Genomic DNA, 20,804 nt, shown 5'->3' on the forward strand with positions numbered 1-20,804 from the left:
ACGATTGCTCATTTATTAGCAAAAGGGGAGAAGTTTACCTTTGCGAAAAATCCTAACTCAAGGGGGAGTTTAGGTCAAGGGGAAGCCTAGGGATTTAGGTTCCATTATTTATACATGAGTTAGTTTGCATATTTATTTGCATATGTATTGTTATATTATTTCCCTAACTTAAGCGGATTGCCAAACATTAAAAAGGGAGAGATGATTAGAGCAATCTGTGTGACCCTAGGTTTTGATGTTTAGGTAATGGTTTAAATTAGAATTATTGATGTATTTGATATGCGTTGAGAGTATGCAGGATGCAGGTACAACAAACGCAAAGTCCAAGTGTGATCTTGGCAAAGGTAAAGTCCAAGTGAGATCTTGTCAAAGGTGAAAGTCCAAATAGAGCCTTGAAGATGTAAATCCAAGTATGTAGTCTTGGCAACATAAGTCCAAGTGTGACTTGGTATGGTTGAAGTCCTGGAGATGAGGAGTCTCTTGGCAATGGAAGATTCAACAACAAGGACAAGGCCAAAGGAAGCTCCTGAAGGCAAGGCGTGAAGGATGGGAAGGCATCTGGGAGACGCGACGCTGATGGGGAGGCTAGAAGGCAAGTTTGAGGTTGTGCAGGCAAGGATGAGTGCATGAGAGATTGTACTCAACGTAAAATCTTAGGTTTAAGGTTTTACCAATCAACTAATAGTTGGACCAGTCGACTAGCAACTGGACCAGTCGACTAGCAACTGGACCAGTCGATTGGATCAGGCACAAAATATTTCTATGCCCGACGGTTGTGAAAACTGGTCAACCAGTACTGTAGTAGTCAACTAGGACCGTAGCAGTCAAATCGATACCATAGCAGTTAACTGATACTTTTATCAGTTGACTGGCATCGAGCTATTGGCATATAACGGTCAAATTCCACAGAGGGCAGTCGACTGGTATACTTACCAGTCAACAGGTAGGGGAGATTTTCAACTCGTGGCCTATATAACCAAGGCTTTGGAGCTTGGTTTGGGTTGACGAAATATACTTGGTTAAAGTCTAAAAGTCTCCTAAGTGCTCTAAGCTCTTCTTGTGATCTAAGGGTTTTTAGATCAAGGTTGTGGTGAGGTTTCTTCAACGAGAAGGAGGTTTGAGCTAACCGAGATTTTTCGGGGAGTCATCCACCGACTGATCGAGATCATCCACCTTACGGACAAGCCATAGAGTAAGCGTAAGTTATCTCCAAACCACGTTACATAAATATGTTAGGTTTGTGTGTTTTCTTCTTGTTCATTATCTTGTAGATTAGCTTTCTTCTTGTTAGTGTTGTTTATATTTCCACTGCATACTAACAAGTTGTGGGAAGTGCATCAAGGTCTCAACAATGTCCTTTCTTGTTGCAACCATAGCAGGTGACTTCCGACTTGGCCTTCGTGTTTGAGTTCAGACTCGACTATTTTATCTTAGATTGAATTACCTTCTTGATCTCTCATTTAGTGAACCGTTCTTCTTTTTATACAACTTTCGAACTAGGTTCACGAGCTCGGCAGTGATTTCATCATCGTCTTTTGAGTCTGATTTGCCTTTAGACTCGCGTTTAGTTCGGTGCTTGGTTTTTGGTTTTCTCATTTTATTTGTACTTGCAACCAAAGCAATACCTTTCTCGACCGACAATGCATTAGTCTATTCATGCAACTCAAATTCAGAAAATAATTCGTCTAATCTAATTGATGAAAGATCTTTGGAAACTTTGTAAGAATCTACCATGGATGCCTATAAAGTGTTCCTAGGAAAGATGTTAAATGTGTACCTAATGATGTCACAATTTTTCACCTTTTGTCCGATCACGTGGAGACCGTTGAAAAGATCTTGGATGCGAGCATGTAATTGGCTCGCTGATTCACTCTCCTGCATTTTTATATTATACAATTTATTCAAAATCAAATCTCTTCTACTTATCTTTGTCTTGGAGGTCCTCTCGTGCAATTTGATTAATTTCTCCCATAAGTCTTTTGCACTTGAGAATGAACCAACTCGGTTCAGCTCTTCTTTGGTCAAGCCGCACTGCAAGGTTTGGGTTTTCTTTGTATCGACCTCGATCTTCCTCCTTGTTGGTGCGTCCCATTTGTCATAAGGGACGAGTACCCCATCTTCGATGGGGAATGTAAATCCGATTTAGATAATAATCTACATCTCCACCTGCTTCTTTAGGTGGTGTTCCATCCTGCCTTTCCAGTATCCAAAATCTTCATCGGAGAAAAGGGGTGGGCGTGTGGTATTGTAGCCTTCTTGATAGCCATTTAGTGATAACCTCGCAAAAATAAAAATAAGGAAACTTGTTCCAAGACTTGGTCTTGAATTAGTAGTGCAGTATAAAAGACACAAGAAAAACTAAAAAACTCGAGTGGTGTTGTACCAGCTTCAAGAGATGAAAAAGAACTCGATTCCAAAAAAAAATCTGATTGGAAGGGGTGATAGCACCGATTATGATTGACTCCAAAAAAGCTTAAAAATACCATTAAAAATTGCTCGAACGGTGATTTCACTTATTCAAAGCAGCTCCGCTCTGATACCAATTATAGGATCGTTGTGCTAGAGGGGGTGAATAGCATTTGTGACTTGTCACTTTTTCAAAAATCGATCAAAAGAGAAAATGTAGCGGAATAATAGTAAAGGAAAACAAATAATTGATAACACTTTGATTTACTTGGTTCGGAGCCTATGACAACTCCTAGTCCAAGTCCTGCGATCGACGATCACTTTCGTTAAGAAATTTACTATCAATTCAAAGTATTACACAATATTTCTTGATTAAAATATAAGTATGAATGTGTAAAAGTTACCAACAACTAAAGATTTGTAGACTCGAGCTTTCGGTCACCTGAGCAGGATTTCAACGTCGTAGAGTCATTTCCGAAGCAATTCGTAGAAGAGAAAGTCATTCAGATTGATGTTCTTGAGCTATTGGGCGAACCCTCCTTTTATAGCCCTATTTGGGTGCCTCGATCCCTCCTCGGGTGCCCCCACAGGGTTGATGTAGCGTGCTCACATTGAAACTTCATCTAGTAGAGTTTATCCACCTCCGAGCACCTGCCGCTAACGTGGGCTGGCCAGTCGACGCACTTCTACTCAACAACAGATGAAATTTGCCTGGTTCGGGTGCCTGGATTGTCCGGGTGCCTCGATGACGAAGGATGGCCACCCGGGTGCTCCTATCTATGCCAGTGACCCGGGCACCTAGAGAAACTTCGGGCCCCCAAACAAGCTCTCGGTGCCTGGAGCCCTATTTTCTAGCCACCTTTTACTTTCAATCACCTGCACCACAGAGTTATAAAAATAAGTAATATTGTGTAAAGCATGGTAAATTTTGACAATTTTCAGACTGTCTAGTCCTAATTTTGAGTTTTCCTAAAACTCTAGATCGGACCGACTCCTACTGTTCCCTTTACGGGAAATACGTCTTCACCTACTCCTCTCAAGAGAAATTACCTTTTGTTAAACCGGTCCTCCAGACCATTTAGACTTTTGCTCAGCATTCAAGACCTCAAGACTTTCCATGTAACGACCCGCCTTCTAATAACTAAGATGTAAGGCCAATCGTTACATTAATCTGTGCTAACTATTCCATGACCATCATTATTCTATGTGCGGAAGCTGTACTAATTGAAATTTTACTAAACTATCATCATTTCTTGGCTCTACATGTGCTAAGGGGTGTAATCTAAATTATTCATGACATATATTACATCCCCCAATGGTCAAGGAACTTAACTAAGAGTTTCTGGCTGATGTCAGGCCTCCCAATCGATCCACGGATCGATTGGAATTTCCGGATCGATCCATTGATCGATCCAGGTGGCTACTGTATGCGGGACTTGGGTCGGATCGATCCAGTGATCGATCCAGCACGCTACTGTGATCGGGACAATATTCTAGATTGATCGGTTGATCGATCCAGACTGACCAATCGATCCAGTGATCGATCCCAGAGCCTATTGTTCGTGACAGAATTTGCTGGATCGATCGGCTGATCGATCCAGAGGCCTACTGTTCACGGTACGAACTTCTCAATCGATCGGCTGATCGATTGAGAAGCCTCCAATCGATCAGCCGATCGATTGGGGTTTCTGATTTCGTACCAAAAGTCTGATTTCAGCACTGTTTCGTGCCTCAATCACACCTACAAGTTCTAAGATGACTGGAAAACATTCTAACATCACATAACTAAGGTTCTAAGCATGATAGAGTGCATAATTTACTAGTTCATGGCAATTAAATATACTAAAGTGCGAAACATGGTGAAATGCTCAAAAGTTCCAATGATTTAAACTAAACTTGCTAGATCCCTAAGATCTTTATTCCAAGTTCCATCCACACACATCTTCATCGCATTGTCCTCCAGCCTCCACTAGTCCATTCTTCCTTTACCTTTATCTGCAGTATAAGGAAAAAGTATCTGTAAGCTTTCGCTTAGTAAGAAACCATCTACCTCACAAAAACATGCATTCGATGCAATATGCCTTTAAAACATGCTATTTGAAATATGTACTGTTTTGACTAAACATGGCATACTGAAATCACTGAACATGAACACTAAAGCATAGCATACAAAGCTAATCATAAACTATCATGTGTATCAATAAGAAAGAACTGAGCTGAAACATGAACTGAGCTAGACTGAAGCTGAATTCAAACTCAACTAATATAACTGATCTTTGTGAGTTTTGAAAAGCTAATAACATAATAGATTAAAATAATAATCATGCTGCTGTTTGGGCCCGGTGACTGTACTTGCTGTGCGCGCATCCCTAACTAAACCCGGGGTTGCAAATTGCTGAACCTAGGGACGACTATGGGAGTCCAACCCAATGGATATCTAATCCAGTACAGTGCCACTGAGAAGGTAAAATACTGAACATAAGCTAATAACTATTGTCTTGCTTCTAGTAGGTTGTCTAAACCCAGAACTAGGTTATCTGAACCTAGAGGTGACTGTGGGAGCCCACCCATTGGACATCTGGTCCTGTAAAAACTGGAGCAAGACTAAATAGGCTATGTAAATGCTTCTAGTGCATTTATCCAAGCTAATAAAATGCCTAATTTGCATTTGACTGCGCTAAACATTCTATCGAGCACTTGGTGTACGCTAGTGCACACCTTATGTGCTGAAATTTGCATACGACTAAACTAATGCATAAAAATCACACGAATAGCTATTTATACTGCAGGTGAGGGGTTTCTTACCTCCTGTTCGGATTTTCTTACGATTCTAATCGCTAGATTTCCGGTGGAGACGATCCTTTCGACGATCCTCTCGCGTCTACGCGTTCCTCTCGCGGAGGGGAGCGTCCTCGTGTCGAAGTCGTTGCCGGAAAGTGCCCTTGGGCGGAACCCTAGCCTTGCTTGAGGTTGGCGCCGAGAGAGGGAGGAGAGGGAGAGGTGGCGTCGCTGAGGGTTTGAGGAGAAGGAATCCCGATCAAAATAAAACCCCACTTAATAATTTCCTATTTATATTAAGTGGGTAATTCAGCCCAACTCTAATATAGATTTAATTGCCTCCCTTTCCTTTTAGCACGACCCTGCTGGGTTCAACTGGTTACTAGAATTATCCGTAAACCATAGGTCTCGGGTTCAATTCCCGCTTAGGCCGTTTTCGTTTCTATTTGTTTTTGCTACTTCCGCTACTCTAAAAATTCTGTAAAAATATCCTAAAATTCCAGAAAAATCATAGAATAATTTCTAAAATAGTTTTGAGAATTTTCGGACGTTACAATCCCCCATACCTTATAAAAAGTTCATCCTCGAACTTAGAATAACTTTGGGTACTTCTGTCTCATATTGACTTCTGTCTCCCAAGTTGCATCTTCTGCTGTCTGACTGTGCCAAATGACTTTTACTAATGGTACCTCCTTGTTCCACAATTTCTTAACTGCTCGGCCTACTATCTGATTAGGCCGACTGTCATAGCTGAGGTCTTCGCGGACTTGTACCTGCTGGGGCTCAATCACCTGGGTGGCATCTGGGATATGCTTCTTCAGCATAGAGACATGAAATACGTTGTGGACAGCTGACATTTCCTGGGGCAGCTCTAACTCATATGCTACCTTGCCAACTCGCCTGCTGATAAGGTATGGTCCCACATATCTGGGACTTAGTTTGCCCTTCTTCCCAAAACGCATTACTCCCTTCATGGGAGCTACTCTGAGGAATACTGAATCCCCAACTGAGAACTCTAAAGGTCTGCGCCGTGTATCAGCATAGCTTTTCTGGCGGCTCTGAGCTGTCTCTCTGTATAGCTGCTGTGGTATCTGCCACTAGATCTGTCTGAAGTTCTAGTTCTTTCTGTTCACCACTCTCATACCAGCAGATTGGAGATCTACACCTCCGCCCATAGAGAGCCTCGTAAGGTGCCATGCCGATGGTGGCCTGATAGCTATTGTTGTATGCAAATTCTGCTAAGCTCAGATATTTGCACCAACTTCCCCTGAAGTCTAGGGCACATGCTCGGAGCATATCTTCGAGTACCTGATTTACTCACTCCGTCTGACCATCTGTCTGAGGATGGAAAGTTGTGCTGAACTTTAACTTCGTACCCAAAGCTGACTGTACACACTCCCAGAAGTGTGATGTGAACCTACTGTCTCTGTCTGATATAATGGTTCGTGGGACTCCATGTAGTCTAACGATCTCCTTGAGATACAACTGTGCTAGCTGTTCCATGGAGTAGGATATCCTGATAGCTAAGAAGTGGGCTGATTTAGTCAACCTGTCAACTATTACCCAGATGGTATCAAAACCATTCGTGGTTCTGGGTAGTCCCACTATGAAATCCATAGAAATGTCTTCCCACTTCCATTCTGGAATCTGAATAGGCTGCAAAACTCCTCCTGGTCTCTGATGTTTTGCCTTAACCCTCTGACAGGTTAGGCAGGTGCTGACATATCGAGCGATGTCTCTCTTCATCCCAGGCCACCAAAAACGCTTCTTCAAGTCCTGGTACATTTTAGTGGAGCCTGGATGCATCGCATAGAGAGTCTTGTGAGCCTCATCTAAAATCTTCCTTCTGAGTTCCTCCTGATCTAGAACGCATAATCTGTCACCAAAGTACAATACCCCGCTATCTGATATTCTGAACTCTCCACCTTCTGATTCTGCTATCCCTTGCTTGATTTTCTGAATTTCAGGATCCTGTTCCTGAGCTGTCTGAATATCACCAAGCAAGGTAGACTCTAATGTCATAGTAGAGAGCTGTCCAACTATGAGTTCAAGACCGAAGTTTGTGATCTCTTTCTGTAGGGGCGGTGACATGGCTGCCAAAGATAATAGAGCAGCACTGGACTTTCTGCTAAGTGCATCTGCTACCCTATTCGCCTTTCCTGGGTGGTAGAGGATGTCTATATCGTAGTCCTTGACCAGTTCTAGCCATCTGCGCTGTCACATATTTAGATCCTTCTGAGTGAAGAAGTACTTCAGACTTTGATGATCTGTATATACTCTGCACTGAGCTCCATACAAGTAATGTCTCCAAATTTTGAGGGCGAACACCACTGCTGCAAGCTCAAGGTCATGAGTGGGGTAATTCCTCTCATAATCCTTGAGTTGTCTGGAGGCGTAGGCGATTACCTTGACATCTTGCATCAGCACTGCTCCTAGTCCCAACTTAGAGGCATCACTATATATATCAAAGCTATCTGCGTTCTCTGGTAGAGTCAGAATAGGTGCACTGGTCAATCTCCTCTTTAGCTCGCTAAAGCTGTTCTCACAGTCCTCTGTCCACTGAAATTTTCTGTTCTTTCTGGTAAGAGTTGTCAGTGGGGAGGCTATCCTGGAGAAGTCCTCTACGAACTTTCTGTAATAACATGCTAATCCCAGAAAACTTCTGATCTCACTAGCATTCTTGGGTCTTTTCCAGTTGCTCACAGCTTCTATCTTACTAGGGTCTACCATAATACCATCCTTTGAGATGATGTGACCCAGGAAGGACACCTGATCTAACCAAAATTCACATTTTGTGAACTTGGCATACAACTGGTTTTGCTGAAGGGTCTGCAGTACTATTCTCAGGTGCTCTGCGTGTTATTCCTGAGTTCTTGAATAGATAAGAATGTCATCGATGAACACGATAACGAACTTATCCAAGTATTCTCTGAATACCCTGTTCATGAGGTCCATGAAGGTAGCTGGGGCATTTGTCACGCCAAAGGGCATGACTACGAACTCGTAATGTCCGTATCTGGTTCTGAATGCTATCTTGGGTATATCCCCTTCCTTGACTTTCACCTGATGATAACCTGATCTGAGGTCTATCTTAGAGAACACTGCTGCTCCCTTTAGCTGATCGAACAAGTCATCTATTCTGGGAAGAGGATACCTGTTCTTAATCGTGACTTGGTTCAGTGCTCTGTAATCTATGCACAGGCGCATGCTCCCGTCCTTCTTCTTCACGAACAATACAGGCGCTCCCCATGGTGAGTGACTAGGACGTATGAAGCCCTTGTCAAGCAGCTCCTGTAATTGCTCATGAAGTTCCTTCAGTTCTGCTGGAGCCATGCGGTAAGGTGCTTTGGAGATAGGATTTGTACCGGGAATGAGTTCTATCTCAAATTCGATCTCCCTGTCTGGTACTAGGCCTGGTAACTCTTCAGGGAAGACTGCTAGGTAGTCACGTACGACTCGGACCTCTGCTAACTGTCGGTCCTTGTCCTGACCGGTACTGACCACATGTGCTAAAAATCCCGTACATCCTGAATCCATTAATCTCTGTGCTTTCATAGCTGAGAGAAACTTCTTGGCCTTTCTCTTGGGTTCTTCGATGAACTCGAACTGTGCTTCTGCCTCGGGTTGGAATACGACTTTCTGTTTACGGCACTCGATGGAGGCACCGTATATGATCAAGAAGTCCATTCCGAGGATGACATCATAGTCAGTCATATTTAGCACTATCAGATCACAAAAGAGTTCTCTGTCTGCTATAATGACTGGCACTGCTCTGAGCCAGTGCGTGGATGCCATAATTTCTCCTAAAGGTAACGTCGTCAGAAACTGACTACTGAGTACCTCTGGAGGTCTTGCTAACTTCTCAGCAAATGCCCTGGATATATATGAATGGGTTGCCCCAGTATCGAATAAGACAGTTGTACTTTGCTGTAAAATACTAATCTGACCTGTAACAACTGTCGAGGCATTTGCTACGTCCTCTCTGGTGAGTGAATAGATCCTCGCGTTGGTAGTAGCTGGAGGGGCTTCTAATCTGCCCTGGCTGATGTGTGGACCATCTAGAGCGGCCTGCATCTGATGTAACTGAGCCGGCTGACCTCCATACTGAATCGGCTGTGGTGGAGGAAGACCAGTCTTGTTCGGGCACTGCTTAGCCATATGCCCTTCCTGTCCACACTCAAAGCATCCTCGTGTGCCTTTACGACAAACTCCAGGGTGGAATTTCCCACAAGTAGCACACTTTGGATAACTTGGCTGTTTGCTAGCTGGCCCTCCTTTTGGGTAACTCCCTGGTTTGCGCTTATTGCTGGAGTTCCCTTTCCAGTTGGAACTGTGGCCCTGTTGTTTCTGAGTGCCTGAGCCTCCTTGCCCTTCTGGCTCTGAGAGGACTTGCTTCTGCTGTTTGATACTGTTTTGGTAGTGCTCGGTGGTCAGAGCACTGCTGACTAGTTCTTTGGTGGTTTGCGGCCTGTGAATGCCGCCATCCACGTTCATTGCTATTTCCGGCCTCAGCATCTTGAGCATCAACCGGACTCTTTCTTTCTCTGTGCTGACTAGTTCAGGGCATAGACGAGCCAATCTATTGAATTTCTTCACGGCTTCCTCAACTGATAGGTTGCCCTGACGAAACTCGGTGAACTCATCGTAGTGGCGGTTTGTGACCCGCATGTGAAAGAATTCCTCGAAGAATTCTTTCTCGAAGTCAGCCCATGTCATCTGGTTCACTGGGCGCTTCGCTTTGATTCTCTCCCACCACATGCGTGCATCTCCTGTCAGACAGAAGGAGGCGCACTTCACCTTCTCATGTTCTGGCCAGTCCAGAAGCTCCATCGTACTCTCCAGTGTTTTGAACCAGACTTGAGCATCCCATGGTTCACTAGTGCCTGAGAAGTTCTCGGGCTTGACTCTCTGCCACTGGATCAGATAGGCTTCTCTCTTTGCCTCTACTGCTGCTGGGGCTACTGGTGCTATAGGCTGGACTAGTGAAACCTCTAAGACTATTGGCGTTGCTACGTTTGGTTCCGAGGTGACTGTGGGAGAATTCTGCTGATTAGCCTTTAAGGTGGCTATCTCCTGTTGCTGTTCAGCTAACTGCTGCTGTAATTGAGCCACTAATGCTGTCAGGTCTGGGGGAGGCACTGAACTTCCTGCCTCATGCTGGGGCTCAGTAGCTGGTGCCCTTCTAGCTGGCCGTCCTCGTGCCATCTCTAGAGACATGGAGGACATACATGACTAACACAATCATATTTATATATCTACTATCATTATCATGTTAGGTGTTATCATCTATCAACTACTATCATGAACAAGCATGCTTTAGTCATATCTAAACATGAAACAAGAAACATAAAGAAAGTGAGAGATGTTCTTACTTGGAAGCTGCAGGTTCAATGCTGATGTGTGTGTAGGAAGTATGGAAACTGCTCTGATACCACTCTGTAACAACCCGCCTTCTACTAACTAAGCTGTAAGGCCAATCGTTACATTAATCTGTGCTAACTATTTCATGACCATCATTATTCTAAGTGCGGAAGCTGTACTAATTGAAATTTTACTAAACTATCATCATTTCTTGGTTCTACATGTGCTAAGGGGTGTAATCTAAATTATTCATGATATATATTACATCCCCCAATGGTCAAGGAACTTAACTAAGAGTTTCTGGCTGATGTCAGGCCTCCCAATCGATCCACGGATCAATTGGAATTGTCGGATCGATCCATTGATCGATCCAGGTGGCTACTGTATGTGGGACTTGGGTCGGATCGATCCAGCACGCTACTGTGCTCGGGACAATATTCTAGATCGATCGGCTGATCGATCTAGACTGACCAATCGATCCAGTGATCGATCCCAGAGCCTACTGTTCGCGACAGAATTTGCTGGATCGATCGGCTGATCGATCCAGAGGCCTACTGTTCGCGGTACGAACTTCTCAATCGATCGGCTGATCGATTGAGAAGCCTCCAATCGATCAGCCGATCGATTGGGGTTTCTGATTTCGTACCAAAAGTCTGATTTCAGCACTGTTTCGTGCCTCAATCACACCTTCAAGTTCTAAGATGACTGGAAAACATTCTAACATCACATAACTAAGGTTCTAAGCATGATAGAGTGCATAATTTACTAGTTCATGGCAATTAAACATACTAAAGTGCGAAACATGGTGAAATGCTCAAAAGTTCCAATGATTTAAACTAAACTTGCTAGATCCCTAAGATCTTTATTCCAAGTTCCATCCATACACATCTTCATCGCATTGTCCTCCAGCCTCCACTAGTCCATTCTTCCTTTACCTTTATCTGCAGTATAAGGAAAAAGTATCTGTAAGCTTTCGCTTAGTAAGAAACCATCTACCTCACAAAATATGCATTCGATGCAATATGCCTTTAAAACATGCTATTTGAAATATGTACTGTTTAGACTAAACATGGCATACTGAAATCACTGAACATGAACACTAAAGCATGGCATACAAAGCTAATCATAAACTATCATGTGTATCAATAAGAAAGAACTGAGCTGAAACATGAACTGAGCTAGACTGAAGCTGAATTCAAACTCAACTAATATAACTGATCTTTGTGAGTTTTGAAAAGCTAATAACATAATAGATTAAAATAATAATCATGTTGCTGTTTGGGCCCGACGACTGTACTTGCTGTGCGCGCATCCCTAACTAAACCCGGGGTTACAAATTCCGAATCTAGTAGGGTTTGCTAGGTTAGCTGAACCAAGGGACAACTATGGGAGTCCAACCCAATGGATATCTAATCCAGTACAGTGCCACTGAGAAGGTAAAATACTGAACATAAGCTAATAACTATTGTCTTGCTTCTAGTAGGTTGTCTAAACCCAGAACTAGGTTATCTGAACCTAGAGGTGACTGTGGGAGCCCACCCATTGGACATCTGGTCCTGTAAAAACTGGAGCAAGACTAAATAGGCTATGTAAATGCTTCTAGTGCATTTATCCAAGCTAATAAAATGCCTAATTTGCATTTGACTGCGCTAAACATTCTATCGAGCACTTGGTGTACGCTAGTGCACACCTTATGTGCTGAAATTTGCATACGACTAAACTAATGCATAAAAATCACACGAATAGCTACTTATACTGCAGGTGAGGGGTTTCTTACCTCCTGTTCGGATTTTCTTACGATTCTAATCGCTAGATTTCCGGTGGAGACGATCCTCTCGTGTCTACGCGTTCCTCTCGCGGAGGGGAGCGTCCTCATGTCGAAGTCGTCGCCGGAAAGTACCCTTGGGCGGAACCCTAGCCTTGCTTGAGGTTGGCGCCGAGAGAGGGAGGAGAGGGAGAGGTGGCGTCGGTGAGGGTTTGAGGAGAAGGAATCCCGATCAAAATAAAACCCCACTTAATAATTTCCTATTTATATTAAGTGGGTAATTCAGCCCAACTCTAATATAGATTTAATTGCCTCCCTTTCCTTTCAGCACGACACTGCTGGGTTCAACTGGTTACTAGAATTATCCGTAAACCATAGGTCTCGGGTTCAATTCCCGCTTAGGCCGTTTTCGTTTTCTATTTATTTTTGCTACTTCCGCTACTCTAAAAATTATGTAAAAATATCCTAAAATTCCATAAAAATCATAGAATAATTTCTAAAATAGTTTTGAGAATTTTCGGGCGTTACATTCCATTGGATGTCCAAACCTCAACCCTTCTAGACTTTCGCCTGGTGTCCACGACACCACAGCGCTGATGTGGCGTGCTTTCATCGAAACTTCATCTAGCAGAGTTTGCCCACCTTCGGACACTTGGACCGCTGACGTGGGTTGGCTAGTTGACACGCTCCAACTTAGATACGGTTGAAATTTTCCCTATTCAGGTGCCTGGATGGGTTCCCTGGCGCCTGGAGTGTCCGGGTGCCTCAGTGACGAAGGCTGGCCACTTGGGAACTCCTATTTGTAACCCTGACCTGAACGCCTGGAACAACTCTGGGCACCCAGACGTCCGAGCACCCAAACAAGCTTCGGGCGCATGTAACCCTATTTTCTAGCCACCTTTCACTTTCAATCACCTGCATCATAGAGTTAGAAAAACAAGCAATAATATATAAAGTAGAGTAAATTTAGACAGTCTCTGGACTGTCTAGCCCAGACTTTGAGTTTCGTTGAAACTTTAGGTCAGACCGACACCTACTGTTCCTTCTACGGGAAAGCATCCTCACCTACTCCTCTCAGGAGAGATTTTCTTTTGTCAAACTGGTCCTCCAGACCATTTGGACTTTCTCTCAACATCCAAGACTTCAGAGCTTTCCATTGGATGTCCAAATCCTGACCCATCCAGTCTTCCGTCTAGTATCTACAACCCCTAGGACTTCCACCTAGTGTCCTCGACCCTAGGATTTCACCCAATGTCCTCGACCTGCCAAGACTTTTCCCAGTTCCATGGACTTGGACTTTCTTGCCTAGCCACAACTAGGACTTTCTACCTGCCTAGTGTCCACTAGGACTTCTTTGCCTAACCTTAACTAAGACTTTAGCCTTGCCTAAAATCACTTATCACTTTTCTGCACACTTATGTAGAATTGTTAGATCGTAACATAGCTTAACTTTGAACTTTTGCCAATATCAAAACAGAAGTTTGATTAGATAGTGCTCCCAGCACCAACAACAACTGTGTCATTTCTTTCCAAATGTTGAGTTTAGTTATCTATCTCCTGACATTCTACGTAATCAACTAGGTTTAGAAGACCATTTCGGGTATTCATGTGTGAATTAATGGAACCAATAGTTATTCATTGCGTCAATTAGTATCAGAGCGAGGTTGATCTTGTAGAGTTAATCGTCATCTCTTTCTTAAGGAACGACAAATTTTGCTTTTCTATTTCCTGATATTCATGCGTGAATCAATAGAGTTTAAAAGATCGCTTCCAGTATTCATGCAAGAATCAACGGAAAAAATAGTTATCCACTGTGTCAGTTGGTATCAAAGCGAGGTTAATCTTAGTTGTTGTCTCCTTCAGAACTATGAGTTTTACCTTTTATTTTCTGGTATTCATGTGTGAATCAATAAGATTTAGAAGATTATTTTTGGTATTCATGCACGAATAAACGAAATTGATAGTTATTTACTGTGTAAGTTGATATCAAAGTGAGGTTAATCTTCTAGAGTCAGTCATTGTCTCCTTCTTCAAGAATGATGAGTTTTGTTTTTTATTTCTTGGTATTCGTGAGCGAATAAACAAGACTTAGAAGATCATTTTCGATATTCGTGAATGAATAAATGGAATCGATAGTTATCTGTTGTGTCATAAAGTGTATGAATGATAAAAAGTTACATTGTCTATGTAATCATTACAAATGCAGAAATATAACTTTTCACAATGAAGATCTCGTGAAACTATATCTAGGTAGAAATGGACTTGTTCCAAATTACTACAACTATATTGTCATTGAGAGCCTTATTTGTTTGAGCCAATTGAACCTTATGTTGCTTCATCATCTAATGATAGTGCAATACAATAAATAATTTACAACACGATAAATATAATTGATTATTCGAATATAGATGAAATACCAACACCTAAAGAGGCTAGTAAAAGAAAAGTGTGGGAAGACATTCCTTCCTATCATTCTCAATTATCAACTACTACAAGACTATTGAACATTAAGACAGAATATCATTTCTCAAAACGATGTTATGATGACATTTATCAATTAATGTTAAAGTTACTCCCTGCTGATAATATAATGACTGATAGCTGCATCTTCCACTCGACTTCTTGTGTTCCTAAGTTCTTGCACACTCAGACATAAGGCATCAAAACCGTATGACCTAACTTAACTCAGTTGACCACATCAAACTAACCCGAGGTACTTATAATCTCCCTTTTTTTAATGTGCATCAACCTAAGTTAAGTTAAAGTAAACAAACAATAAAACAATTTTTGTTTTAAATTTACAATAAGTACAAGAAATAATTTAGAATAAGTACAAGTAAAATATGCCAAAATTTTACAATTACTACCTCCCCTCAACTTAATCCTTAATTTCTTCCCCTTTGATCACATAAAAAAATATTAGGAAAAATATGAAAAATTAGTAAAAATATTGATAAATTTTTCTAGGGATTTCAAATAAAGTATACAAAAACTCATCCTTTTACAAGAATTATTTTTCAAAGACAGTAATTTTTTTAATTAATTCTCTGTTTTAATAAAAATTATTTAAAAATTATTTTTATGTTTTGAAAAATTATGAAAAATTATGCCATGGTCAAACAAAAACAATTCAATTAGGAGAAAATTTTCACGATAAAAAAAATTATTTTGACCAGAAATAATATTTTTGTGCAGAAATAATTATTTTTGAATTTAAATGATTAAAAATAGAATTTGAATTCAAAAAATTTTGCTAATTTTTTATAACATTCAAAATATAACGTTACTTAGCTAAAAAAAAAATTAGTTTTTTTAAAATTTATCTAAAAAAAATTTAAATTTTAAATTATATTTTTTGATAAAAAAATTCATAAAAATCAGATAATTATCAAAAAAATCTAGAAAATTTTTATTCTACCAAAAAACCTAACTCATTATCATAGAAAAAAATAAAATTTTCAAAAATAAAATTTTCAAAAATAAATTTTAAAAACATTTTTAATTGCTAACATTCATTTTTTGAAGGGATTTTTTTTAAAAATAATATAAAGGTAGAAAATTTTGAAAGTTTTTTTGTTAATAGATAACATTTTTGTTTTTCATAGAAAAAAATTTCAATAGAAAATATGAACAATAGATTTATGAAATAATTAATTTTGCAAAAATATTAAAATTAGATCAAATTAAGCATGCATATATTAATTTAACAGACCAAACATGATTTTGAAATCCAAAATAAGTTCCTACGTACTGAATTTATCAAGTAATTTTTAGGAATACTACTTCTAGGTACTTTTATAATCCGATGATGATGTTTCATCCCACGTGGCCTTAAGGTTTTTGTGTTTGGACTTGTTTGACCCTTTGTTTTTTAATCTTAGGCAGTTATCCTTTCTTTATTCCTCTTTGTCATAGTTATAGCATTTGATTTTTCTTTTATCTCGTGGATTTTTCTTGGTTGCATCTTATTAAACTTGTTAGATTTAAAGTATTTTTTACTTTCTTACCATGTACACTTCTTGATCCTCATTGAGAGACAACTATGAATCTAATTCGATCTTTCTTGTGTTTAGGGCGATATTGTTTGATTTTTCTATGTCTTTAAGACCTGCACATTGAGACTCGTGAAGTTTGAAAGTTGAAAACAAATTCTCTAGCGTACTTACCTTGAGGTCCATGGAGATATAGTAGGAGTCTACTATAGATGTCCATGCCGGTGTTCTTGAAATGCATTTAGGGCATACTCCAATGAATTCCTATTCGTTACTGATTCTTCGAGGTTGTTGAGTTCCTTTATCAATTCTTTGATCTTGGCGTGCAGTTGAGCCACCTTTTCTCCTTTTATCTGAAGCTTGGTTAGTTGATTTCGGAAGATGTCTCGTCTTGCTAGCTTGGCCTCTGATGTTTCTTCGTTAAGCTCCAGGAATTTCTCCCAGAGTTCTTTGGCCAAGCTACAGTTGTCGATGCAGTTGACTTCTTGAGGTGGTAACATGGTTAAAAGATGAAATTATGCTTTTCCATTGGCCATAAAGTCGGTCTGCTCCTTGTTCCAGAGAAACTCTTCTTTTTCTTCTCTATGTTGATCTTTAGGTACTGTAAAACTATATTTAATTATTAATAATAAATCAAAATCTATTTTGAAAAATACCTCCATTTTATTTTTTTCATGTTGCGAACTCTCCCTCTAGCTTTGGTGGATGAATGCTAGATCCGGTCATCTCCATGTTGTTTCAGTTGGCGGTTAGTTCTTTTAAAGTGAGTCTTGCTCTGATACCAATTGTAGCTCCGTGCTAGGTTGACTAGAGGGGGTGAATAGCCCTGAAAATAAGTTAGAAAAATTTCTCTTGCTTTTGCTTTAGCAAGGACAAAAAATTAATTAAGCACAAATAATTAATATAAAAATAATAACTAAAAGTAAGAAAGCTACAAAATTTACTTGGTTACAACTTAGCTGGTTGTTAATCTAAGACAGTTGAAAGATCACTAAAGATTCCCTTCGTTGGAGATGAAGAAGCCTCTTACACACTTTGAAAGCTCAGTAATAGCTAGGAAGATTAGTATAATGATTGTTGAATAATTCCTAACTCCATGAAGCTTTTTATAGCCTCTTGGAAAAAGTTACCATTACTTGGAGGCACCTCCAAAGCCATCCAGGGCTCTTCCAAAGTGGATAATGTTTTATCCATGTTCCAATGGTCAGCCAATAGCTCTGACTAGTTAGAGGTGCCTTAAATTTCATTAGAGGTGCCTCCACACCTTTGCTTGAGGTACCCTCGAGCTTTCTCGAGGAGTCTTCACACCTTTTCATCTGCGGCACCTTAGACACATTGGAGGTGCCTCAGACACTAAATGCGACAACTTCACTGTTGAAGCTCAAGGAACCTTCAACGTCATTAGAGGCACCTCGAGCACTGTTCATCTGAATCATCCTTTTCTCGTGCTCGCTTGGGTGATGCTCTGATCATCTAGAGTTGAGCTCACCAAATCCAACTTCGATCTTCTCCTTGACCAAGCTTCCTCCCCGGCTTCTCGTCCCTCAGATGCATCACACACTTTCTTCTAGTCTGCTTGTGTATTCTTCTTGCAACACCTCATCTCTCAGATGTACTAAGCCCGTCAACTCGCTTCTCATGTCATCCTTCTTGCTAGCTGCTCCTTTCACTCTACTTCTTGTATTCCTAAGTTCCTATACACTCAAACATAAGGTATCAAAACTGCAGGACCTAACTTAACTCAATTGACCACATAAAAACTAACCCGAGGTACTTACACTCCGAACTAAAAGAGTAAAAGTAACGAAAACCAAAGAAATAGGGTGTGTGAATTATATATATATAATCTACACTCATCAAATACTCTCAGACTTAAACCTTTGTTTGTCCTCAAGAAAAACATACAAACTAGATTTATGTGTGTAAATAGCATGTTATAATCCCTAATGAATCAATCTAATCCTATCATGTAGTTTCACTAATAAGCAAGATAACAAAATTATTTTAGTGTAGCATTGGTATAAGTTCTCCATGATTAGTGCAATAATGAATCAACTTTTTCTAGTTTCAACTTTCAATCCTATTCAAGTCATCATCTAACAGTGTTCCTAATACTTCCGGCGATAAGCATTTACCTGCCACACACAAGGTTCATCCCCATTAAAGTCTATACAAGGTCTTAAAGGAATATTCGATATCAAAAGAAACATAACAGTTATTTCTCCAATAACCTAACCTTTGTTGGTGCAATATCCCTTAGGTCAAGGGTGACCTGGTTGACCAAGCTTGAGTCTTGGTTTGGATTTCGATGTTTGACAATGAAAGGTTGATTGCAGAAGAGTCAAGTAGGTCAAGGTTGACCGGATACTTGACTGTGAAAGACCTAGTGAGTGAAGCTAGGCAGTATGAAAGTCCTGATGAGTGAAGCCAGGTGAAAGACCTAGTGAGTGAAGCTAGGCAGATTGGAAGTCCTGGTGAGTGAAGCCAGGCAGAAGGAAAATCCTGGTGAGTGAAGCCAGGTGAAAGACCTAGTGAGCAAAGCTAGGCAGATTGGAAGTCCTAGTGAGTGAAGCCAGGCAGAAAGAAAATCCTAGTGAGTGAAGCTAGGTGAAAGTCCAAGTAGGTCAAAAGAGTGACCGGATACTTGGCATGAAAGAAAAGTCCAAGTGGGTCAAAGGGATTGACCAGACACTTGGTGAGGGAGTCCTAGCAGGTCAAGGGAGTGACTAGATGTTAGGCATGACGTACCAACAGGTTAAGGTTGACCGGATGTTGGTTTGGGAGGTTTGGAACCTGGTTTTGGGCAAAAACCAAGTGCTGGATCGATCAGTGGATCGATCCAGGCTCTGGATCGATCAGTGGATCGATCCAGACCTTTCCCAGCGAACAAAAAGCCTCTGAATCGATCAGTGGATTGATCCAGAGGTCCCGATCAGTGAATCGATTGGGACGCTGCTGCTTCACGCGATAAGCGCTGGATCGATCCGTGGATCGATCCAGGCATTTTTCCAGAGCACAGAGGAGCTCTGGATCGATCCGTGGATCGATCCAAAGCCTCCCCGATCGATTGGGAATAATCGAATCGATTGGGATCCGACCGTTGCGTCGTATTTGAGCCGCAGGCGAGCGTTGTCTTCGGCATCTCTTCACCGATTCATTTCAAATCTTCACCAGCTCCTCCACAGCTCTTCTCAAGCTCGAGATCGCCAGTTCTTGAAGGTTCTTGGAGGCTCTTCCAAGTCAAGAGGCGGATCAAAGCAAGAAGAAGAAACTAGGGTTAGGGTTTGTGCACTCATTGTAAGCTTGTAAGCTTGTATTTCTTTACTACCCTTTCTTCTTCTTGTATTGAGTCTTGTAGGGCTTCTCCGCCCTTGGTAGTTACCATAAAGGAGAGTTTTATTTAGTGGAGGGTGTGTGTGTAGGTGTGGATCCTTGGACTAGTCACCTCTTGTGAGGTGGATACCAAGTAAACCAACCGTGTTAGCGTTGTGTGAGTTGTTTCTGTATTTTCCGCTGCACATCTTCGAAGAAACAAGCAACGCCGAACACCGGGCACGCGACGACCTATTCACCCCCCCTCTAGCTACTTTTGGTCCTAACAAGTGGTATCAGAGCAAGGTTGCTCTTCACCGGAATCATCGTCGGAAGGGTCAAGTATAACAAGAAGAGCTAGAGGGTGAAGAAGTTGAAGCAAAATTGTCAAAGTCAAAGAAATTCAAAAGCTCAACTTCTACAATGGAATTCCGAGATGAGCTCGGATTCGACACAAGGGTGACTCCACCATACACTTCCACGAGCTTCGATTCTTGGAAATCAAGAATCGAAAATTTTCTTATGATGGAGATAGAGCAATGGTTTGCTCTTATGGAAGGCTTCAAGGTTCCAACAAACTCCAAGGGCAAGCTTCTCAAGAAAAGCAAATGGAGCTCGGAGCAAGTCCAAAGGTGCGAGGTCAATGACAAAGTGACCAAGCTTTTGGTAAATTTATTGCCAAGCACCATCCTTTGTAAAATTGGAGAATTTGAAGATGCAAAGGATTTATGGAGCAAATTGGCAAGCTTCATGAAGAGATCCCCTCCACTGTACAAGAGCAAGAAGTATCCAGAGAGGGTGACTCTTTGGAGCAAGACCAAGAGGAGGACTCAAAGGTTGAGAGATGCTCAACCTCCGAAGAAGAAGTCCAAGAAGAAGCTTCATCCTCAAGGGAATGCATCGAAGGGAACAAGGAGGGAGCATACTCCTTGTTTCATATTCAAGATGATGAAGCCTCCGCCTCTAGGATTGAGGGGGAGCGATCCTTGGTGACGCCGGATCAAGAAGAAGGAGAAGCCTCTACATCCGGGTCAAGAGACGAAGAGGAGGAAGAAGATTCTACCTCCACAAGTCAAGAAAAATCAAATGGAGGGGGATCAAGGTCCGATCAAGAGGAAGCTTCCACCTCCAGATCCAAAGGAAAAGATGCCACCCCTACAAGCAAAGGTATAAATATTTCAATTAATAAT

This window comes from Zingiber officinale, chromosome 3B (assembly GCF_018446385.1).
Source record: "Zingiber officinale cultivar Zhangliang chromosome 3B, Zo_v1.1, whole genome shotgun sequence".
Taxonomy (NCBI): domain Eukaryota; kingdom Viridiplantae; phylum Streptophyta; class Magnoliopsida; order Zingiberales; family Zingiberaceae; genus Zingiber; species Zingiber officinale.